The sequence below is a fragment of the Podarcis pityusensis genome, assembly GCF_964106645.2.
Source record: "Podarcis pityusensis genome assembly, chromosome: 2".
NCBI classification, from domain to species: Eukaryota; Metazoa; Chordata; class Lepidosauria; order Squamata; family Lacertidae; genus Podarcis; species Podarcis pityusensis.
Genome location: NC_138029.1, coordinates 71,035,772 through 71,044,736, shown reverse-complemented (window position 1 = coordinate 71,044,736; position 8,965 = coordinate 71,035,772). Strand labels below are relative to the sequence as shown.

Here is an 8,965-nt window from a genome sequence, read left to right as displayed (position 1 = left end):
CCAATAGCATAATGGGCACAAATCATCAGAAACGTGCAATAAAAAGGACATGGGGGGGCCACAAATGTTTTGAAACGGGGAAGATTTGCATTGGCTGAATATTAACCTTATATACTAATCCACTGTAGATGACGGCAATTTACAGAATTAGTATTGGCAATGTAATTTGCATACCTGCACTGTACAGGCAATCTGGATACAGGAATCCACATAAATTGAAAAGGTACCTACTCTCAACAATACATCTAGTTTTATGTTTGGAGGTTTTAGTAAATTTTTGGTAGACTGTTTCCACTTCTAGTTAGCATGAGATGGTGGTTATTTCTGGGCAAGTTATGTAATTTACTATGGTTTTTTTACCAAGCCATATGTAATCCTGTGTAAGGGAGAGGGTTGGGAGGGGGGCAATGGGCTTAACATATTGGACACATGATATGGTTTGACCCGAGAGTGTTGAAACATTACAGGAATAAAGCTGTAGCAAAAATAGAGAGTGCTTGGTGCTGTGGTGTTGGAAATATAAATTCAAGAGTGGGAACCATTGTGAAAACAACAGATTGCTGTGACATCTCAAAGACTATTGCGGCATAAGCTTTCATGGAACAGTGCCTACTTTGTCAGACACGTGAAAAACACTTGGCAAGTGAATGTAGATGTAATTGCAACAGCAAAGATGCCTGTGATTTCAGAATAATGTTTCCGTTTGAATGGGACCCAAATTCTGGCATCAGTGGCGTAGCGTGGGTTGTCAGCACCCGGGGCAAGGCAAGTAATTTGCGCCCCCTAACCCGTGGATTTTAGCACTCGAGTGCGAGCGCCCCCCCCAGGTGTTGCGCCCGGCCCCCCTGCACCCCCCCACGCTACGCCACTGGGGCTGGGGGCGAGCGAAGGAGCCAAGGACCCCCCCCAAAGGCTCAGCAGGAATTTATTAAATTTATTATTTGCGGAGCCCCCGCGGGCCGAGGCAGCCGAAGCCCCCTCCCCTCAGGCGCCTCCCCGCCCCCTCCTCTCCTTGGGCTGTAGGTGGAGCTCCAGATCCGAGCTTGGCGAGCGCCTCTCCTCCTCCCGGCCGGGTCCGGGGGCTTCCAGCCGTGCTCCGTCCTCGCCCCCCCCCCCGCGGTTGAGACTTGCGCTGAGAGCCGGAGCCAGCGGCGCCCCCTTCTGCCGGGAGACCCTCGCCCGCCCGCCGGCTTCCTCTCGGAGGGTTTTGGGGAGCGCAAGGCGCGGCGAGGCCCCTCGGAGCTCTCCTCCCTCCCAGTCAGCAGAAGCAGCCGCCGCCTGTGGCTGGGCCGAGGGAATGGCGGCGGCGGCGGGGTGCGGAGGCTGCCTGTGCCCGGCCAGGCGTCGGTGGCAGCGTCGGCGCTGCTGCAGCAGCTGCTCCTCCTGCGAGCAGTGAGTGGAGCGCAGTCGCAGCGGCGGCGGGGAGCGCGCACGCGCTAGGGCGTAAGGCTGGCGGTAGCGGCGGGGAGCCCGGCGGAGGAAGGAACTTGTCCCTTCCCTCTGGACTCGCGCCCCCCCCAATGTTGCGCCCGGTGCGGCCGGCACCCTTGGCACCCCCCACGCTACGCCACTGTCTGGCATCCCAAATTCTAGTATGACAGCCCCTCCAAGTGTCCCTATTTTCCAGGGACATCCCTGATTTAGAAAAGTCATTTGGTTTTCTGATTTGATCCCAGAATGTCCCACTTTATGTGTGCTACAGCACAGGACAAATGCCAGTTCCCTTGGCCTGAAAAGCGAGATGAGTGCCGCACCTCATGGTCGCCTTTGACTGGACTTACGGTAACCATCCAGGGGTCCTTTATCTTTGTAAAGTAAGAGCATAGAGAATATGCGTACCCTAATACTGTCCCCAAATAATATGGGTACCTTAATACTGACCTCAAATAATACCAGCAGTTCACATCACTGAAGGCCATGGGTTTCTGAAAACCTCCCTCAGTCTTATCTTTGTCTGACTTAGCAACAACTAATCAGTGAGAAGGTGGGTGTAGCTGTCCTTGGACAAAGGGATTAAATTCTGCAGTGCTGGAACAAAGCAGAATTAAAAAAACAAGTCTGAAGGAGGCATCCCTTCCTACTATAAAAGCACATGTATATTTTTCCTCTTTTTTCCTCTTTTGGTCAAACAGGGTTTGCAGGTTTTTCAAATAATATCAAAATCTGCACAACCAGAGGCAGAGGTGCAACACAGACACACTTTGAGCAATAAGTTTTATTTAAAATGACCATCTGTCTCCATTCCAAATCATTCCAGACTTGAATGGAAATTTGTAAAAATAAAAAAATGGTAATAAAGCAATCCTGCAAAGTGGGGATTGGGGCACTCTCTGGGGCAAACAGATTAAGCGTTTTAGAAATTAAGTGTGCTGAGTTTTCTTTTTTTGTCAGATGTAGATTAAGTGTGGAAGGATGGGGTGTGTGAAAAATATAGGGTGTTAACACGCTTGCTGCAAGCTTCCTGGTAAGGTAAGGTCAGAGGGCAGGCCTTCAATCACATTCCGGATAAGAGCAGACTTAGTAGAATAGCAAAAGCGTGTGTTAACTGATAAAGGTGGCGGCAGGGGTCAGAAACTAAGTTATAGAAAGGTAATCTAGGAACCACTTTCCATGGAAAGAGCAGAGGTCAGGTCCTGAAAGAGCTGCCTCAAGGTGGAGGTAGAGATTAGCAGTGAAAGGCTTCTTCAATTGGTTGATAGGCCATGACTTGTTAGCCAATAGAAAAGCGCCCCTCCACAAGAGGATGGTTGCGTCACGTTTGCGCAGCGTGCGTCGGAAAACTGAAGACGGGGGTTCCTGCCGAAGGAGGCGTGGAGAATTAAGAAGAGTGACGATTACACCATCCAATCAGAATGAGGAGCAGCACAACGCCAGGAACACATCGGTACGTGATTGGATTATCCTCCTAGGAAGGCGGACCTTGGACAACACGGTTGCTATGACGGCAGAATGCCCACCTTCCCGGCGCCGCCATCTTGTTGTTGATTCGAACCGTAGGGAGCGGGTGAGGGCAGTGTTTGAAGCCGGCCTGGGGGGACCGAGTAGCAGCGCCCCCCGGCCGGGCAGGGAGAAGTTTCCCTTGGTAAGTGTCGGTCTCGGAAGCGGGGTTGGTGCGCGGGAGGCGAAGGGGAGGGCGCCTCTCTTCCTCTCTCGGCTCGGATCTGAATGAGTGTCGGGAGGGGGAAGAGGAGGCCGGTCGGCGGGGGGGAGAAGGAAGGAGCTCGGTGGGGGCTGAGGCGAGGCAGCGGCGCCTGAGAAGAGAGACCAGGCTCCCTGGTGGGTGTGGTGGGTCCGTGAGGGCTTCTGGGGCTGCCCCCCGAGGGAAGGATCCTGCGCAGGTGTCTTTCCATTGGGTGGGGGGGAGGCGGAGGGTGTTACAAAATGGGAAGTGGAAGCGGCTCTCCTGCCAGGCAGCCCGGTCTGCCAGTCGTCTTCATTCTCGACGGGCGTCTGGGCTGCCGCTTTTGCAGGTTCTGCCGGATCCTTTCCTCCCCGATGGAGACGCGGCGCCAGGTTGGCTTCGTTCAACCGTCTGTTTTGGAAGCGGGGTTTCTGGTGAATACACGGCGCGTTACTCCTCTTAGTGGTTGACATCATTAGACGAGGCCCATTTGGGATGTGTGTGTAGCTTGGAGTCAGTAGCTGCTGCACGAGAAATTGGGAGGGGGGGCTTCGCTCAAGCCGTTTTTCTCTCCCTCCCCCTCCGCTGCCTGGGAAAAGCCTTTAACGAGGTGACAGGTTGAATCCCAGAGGTCACCATGTCCGTTGGGAAATGGTGTTGGTTTTCAACAGAAGGCGACTGCTTGGCACACTGGACCTAAGTAAGTATGTTGGCCCCAATCCAGGGAACTCTGGGAGTAGCAGAAGGCTCTGTAGGCAGTAAGTGTCCAACAACTGGCTTTGATGGATCATCCTTAACATAGAACCACATGTAGGGAATTGTGCTGGAACTGGACAAGTAATAACTTTGCATTTTAATATTTTCTCTCTTCCCACCACTCAAATCTTGTTCTAGTATAGGGTTGGGTAATCTCAGTCCCAAAGACTGAATGTGGCCCTTCAGACCTCTGGGACTGGCCCTTGGGACTCTCCCCAGGTTAGACCCATAAACAGGCCTTCTCTCAAAGCTGCAGCACGCATTGACTGCTCTGCACACTCCTCAAGGGCTTTTGCCTGACAAGAATGTGTCTTTGAGCTGTGACTCTGCCTTTTGCTTGCCTGGATGTAGAGATGGGGGTGGTGTGTAGAAACCTTTGACTTTTGTGTGGCTCACATGTAGCCTACTATATAAAAGTAAAAACTACTTGGTCTCTTCAGTAGTGGCCCCTTCACACTTGTGGAATGCTATCCCTAGGGAGACACAACTGGTATCGTCTTTATTTTTGGGCACAAGGCAAAGACATTTTCTCTTTATCTGGGTGTTTGGCCCTTAATTTGAAGACAGTGTTCAAAATACAGTGGTACCTCGCAAGACGAATGCCTCGCAAGACAAAAAACTCGCTAGACGAAAGGTTTTTTTGTTTTTTGAGCTGCTTCGCAAGACGATTTTCCCTATGGGCTTGCTTCGCAAGACGGAAACGTCTTGCAAGTTTGTTTCCTTTTTCTTAACAGCGTTAATACAGTTGCGACTTGACTTCGAGGAGCAACTCATAGAACGCGGTGTGGTAGCCTTTTTTGAGGTTTTTAAAGACTTTGGTGATTTTTGAAGCTTTTCCAAAACGAAAAAAATCGCAAGACGACAAAACTCGCGGAACGAATTAATTTCGTCTTGCGAGGCACCACTGTACTCCAGGCACCAGGTGTGTTTTGTGACTGGCATTGGTCCAGTTGCGACCATGTGGAGATCTCTGGATGCCAGGTTGGCGACTGACATCTGTCTGGCCCCTCCAGCCTTCTTAGGCAGGTAAGCTGAAGAGCTTATATACTGCATTCATATCCCACCTTTTTCTCCAAGGACTACATGGTTCACCTGCTCCTCAGTTAATCCCTACAACGATCGTGTAAGGTAGGTTAAGGGACTGTGACAGACTTCAAGGTCACCCAGTGAGCTACATGACTGAGTGGGGATTTAAACCCTGATTTTCCAGGACCTAGTCCGACACCCTGACTACTACACCACCCTGACTTCCTAGACTTCTGCTATGGGGCAGCTATATAAATTAAGTAGGTACATAAATATGGGGAAAGCAAAATGTTACTTAGAGAAGGATCTGAAATATTTTCCTTGAAGATTGAATTTGTTTTATTCTGAATTGTTTTATTTGTTGTTTCCATGTGTTGTAAACTGCTTTGAGAATTTTTTTCATTAAGGTAGAAAGTGTTATAGAAATGAAATGAATAGTATTAATACTAAATTTCGCTGGGGGAGAAATGGTGCCTAGACATTCTTTTATGGCGACTGTAGCCTAGGTTTAAGGTGCCGTTTGGCGATTAGCTTTTATATCTGAGTTTATAACATTGTTTGAAGGATGGCATTGTGGTGGGATCTGTTAGTCCCTATCTGCTTTATCTGTGTAGCTGTGTTGTTAGATTGTTATTGGATGTTATTAATTGGTTTCAATGTAAGTTTATTTGGATCCTTCCATGAAAAGAGTAACTAACAACTATGATAAATAAATTGCCCCACCAACTTTTGTCTCTGGCCCCTCTCACTCCTGGCATATGGGTCCTGGAAGGTTGTCTATGAAGGAATGCAGGCTTTGGTCTGAAAAAGATTCCCAATCTCCATTCTAGTATATTAGTGTTTTCTCACTTGCTATAACATTTGTTTGTACTTAACATCGTAGCTTGAGCCATAATTCAAAATTTTGGTGCAGGGGAGCTTGCACAGTATAGGTGACACTTAAGTTAAGCGGTTTTGCGTGGATACTCCAACCCTCTTGTATAGCCTTTAAGTTAATGCTTTTCTTACAGGAGGAAGTCAGTTCGCCTAAAATCAGCTGATGAATTTTGTTATACAAGCAAAAAAATGCCTACAGCGGAACCTATTTATAACTAGCTGTGTGTGTTAAATTTGCAGAGATACATGCATTCAGTAAATGATTATGTCAGGAATCAAAGTTAAGATGATTGAAAGTATATTTCACTAAAAAATACACCAACAAGGAAATATTTAATGCTGCTTGAAAGATCACTGCAGCTCAGTCAGTAGAGCATGAGATTCTTAATCTCAGAGTTGTGGGTTTAAGCCCCATGTTGGACAAAATATTTCTGCATTACAGGGGTTGGACTAGATTACCCTCATGGTTCCTTTCAACTCTACAATTCCATGATTCTATTATTTCTTTTAAGGTAACCTTTGCAGCCCAAGGATCATAGTTATTAACTACGATCTGCAGTTTTTAGTGCAGTGGGTACCTTGCAATTTATATTTTATTCATCCTGAAAACTCACTTTAATTAGGTTAGGTTGATAACTTGGCAAAGAATTTAGGTTTCAGAAATATGAGTGCTTTTCATCAACTTGGATTTGGTATGAAGGTTACACTCAGACTTTTTGGATACAAACCAGCCATTGTAATGTAAGAGGAATGGCTGCAATATGCTCTGCATGTAGTTGCCTTTAGTGACTAACGAGTACATTGGTTTTTAACCAGTGTGCTGTGGTACCCTGGGGTGTCTTGAATGATGGTCAGGGGTGCCGCGGGCAACACTGGCCTCTGTCCTTCTTTCCTTCCCTCCCTCCTCTGATGCCCTCTCACATCTGCCTCCCAAAGGCTTGCACAGCTGTTCATTGCAGCAGCCCTGGCTACAAGCTCCCCAGGTGAATGCTGCCTCTGGGGCTGACCAGGGGGTGCTTCCCAGGCCCCTGTGGGGCAGTTCAGGGCAGCTCAGAGACCAGGGTTAGCAGCAGCTGCTGCTGCCTAAAGGACTCCCAAGGAGAGGGGAGAGGAGGCTCAGGGAACACTCCACAAGGGACATGTTTGAAAAAGGGTGAGAGGCTGCCAGCTCTGCAGGCAAGGGGTGACATAACTGGGCTCTTGAGCCCCACAGGGCAGGAAGAATATAACTGGTCAAGGGAGCCATGGACTGAAAAAGGTTGAAAACCTCTGAACTAGTATATCCCTCTTTTTGATGGGATGGAAGACTGGTAGCATTATATGTTAGTGCTTCTGCAGCCACAGCATCATTTTCCAAGCAGATTTCAAGGTGCTGGTTCAAATTTACATACTAAATGGGTAGGGCACATGCTAAACAGGCTGCCAGAACCCATGTGTTCTATCACAATGGGTTAGCCAATGGGAACTTCCTTTGACATTCAAATAGCAACTTGTCAGAATTGTGGTGGGCAAAGGAAGTGCTAAACTCCTCTCCGTGGTCCTAAGATAGTTTAGGTTCCTCTGTGGCTGCCCTTTATGTAAAAAAACCTCCCCAAACTCACACACGCATGCTAACCATCATATTTTGTTTATTTCCGGTATCATTTAAAAGCACTTCTCTTTGTTACTATCCATGTGTCATATTGAAACAAAAAAATGAGCATTAAAGGCTGGTGGTCTTGCTTCTTCGCAAATTTGAATTCCTGAAAATTTATCAGAGCCAGAGAACGTATTTCAGGAGTGTACACTTTTGGCTGGCTATGGAAAGTGGTGGGAAGGTAGGATTATCATTTTCTGTTTTTAACCAAGTTGTATTTTACAGTGGTACCTTGGGTTACAGACACTTCAGGCTACGTGTTTTCGGGTTGTGCACTGCGCCAAACCTGGAAGTACCGGAATGGGTTACTTCCGGATTTCGGCGCATGCGCAGAAGCGCCGAATCGTGACCTGCATGTGTACAGACGCGGTGTTGCGGGTTGTGAACGTGCTTCCCGCACGGATCACATTCGTAACCCGAGGTTCTACTGTAATTGCATTTGCCTGAGATACTATAGCAGACATCCATGCTTCTTAATATATTGATAAACTTCCCAAGCCTCTGTGATAGAATGAGCTATAAATTAATCATTGGTGTTTTAGTGGGTCAGATGAAAGGTGAATCTTTTTGTAGTTAGGTACCCTATGAGTGAAATGTGAGGCAGAAATTTGAGCATAATTGAGTTCTTGTTGACATTAAATTGTCTGTGCTTGGCTTTAAGCATTGGTTTCTTCTACCTGTACAGCATCTCTAAATTTTTGATAAAAGCTGCAACCCTAGCCTAAACTATCTTAAGCTTTATCTTTCTTACTGTAAATTTCCACTGTTGTGTGTTTTTGCTTTTATTATACATATATATGACTGAAAGGGCCTGAAGTAGTGCAGAAATGACATTGCTTACATAATTGGCCACAACAGTAATTCAATCATAGTCTCTGCTTAGGTGATGCCACTTCTATCTTCCCTGTATCACGTGTTTGAACTCTGTAATTGGTACAGAGCCAGTATTCTGACTGGCATGTCTCATCTTGCTGATATTTCACCATTTATAAAAGAGTTTGACTGGCTACCTGTTTGCTTCTTAGCTGAATTCAAGGCGTGAGTACAGTGGTACCTTGGGTTACAAACACTTCAGGTTACAAACACTTCAGGTTATAGACTCCGCCAACCCGGAAGTGGTACCTCGGGTTAAGAACTCTACCTCAGGATGAGAACAGAAATTGCTTGCCAGCGGCGTGACGGCAACAGGAGGCCCCATTAGCTGAAGTGGTGCCTCAGGTTAAGAACGGACCTCCGGAACGAATTAAGTTCGTAACCAGAGGTACCACTGTACTTATGTATAGAACCCATAATTTCTAATTTTAGTCTGTTTTGAGATTATTGCTTTTATTTTTTATCTGTTTTTAATTGAATTTTGTTTTTGTTGTTTGAATACCGTAATAAAGGGTGGAACTCAAATATTTTAAAAAATAACCGTAAATTATAAGGGTGTATAGAAGTTTGCAGTAACTTTCTAGTGTTTGAACTCCTTAATGAAGATCCATTGGAGGCTGTTTTCTGGAGACAGTGCAGACAAGACATTGTTATTGGGAAGATAATTGGTGCCAGAT

General features: G+C 46.9%; 2 protein-coding genes across 4 annotated transcripts in view; both read left to right on the top strand.

Annotated features, from left to right (window-relative positions):
• The window catches only part of CDC25C (cell division cycle 25C), a 391,961-nt gene that overhangs the window by 10,459 nt on the left and 372,537 nt on the right, over positions 1-8,965 (top strand). The gene's annotated exons all lie outside the window — the stretch shown is intronic.
• Positions 2,769-8,965, top strand: part of IP6K1 (inositol hexakisphosphate kinase 1) — a 30,550-nt gene continuing 24,353 nt past the window's right edge. Inside the window, exon 1 of one of the 3 annotated variants that reach the window (XM_080987264.1) lies at positions 2,769-2,884. The gene's annotated coding sequence lies outside the window, so the exon portion shown is untranslated. Of the gene's footprint in view, positions 2,885-2,923; positions 3,083-7,377; positions 7,597-8,965 lie in introns of those variants that run through there. The other 2 variants (XM_080987263.1, XM_080987265.1) reach the window with 2 other exon arrangements.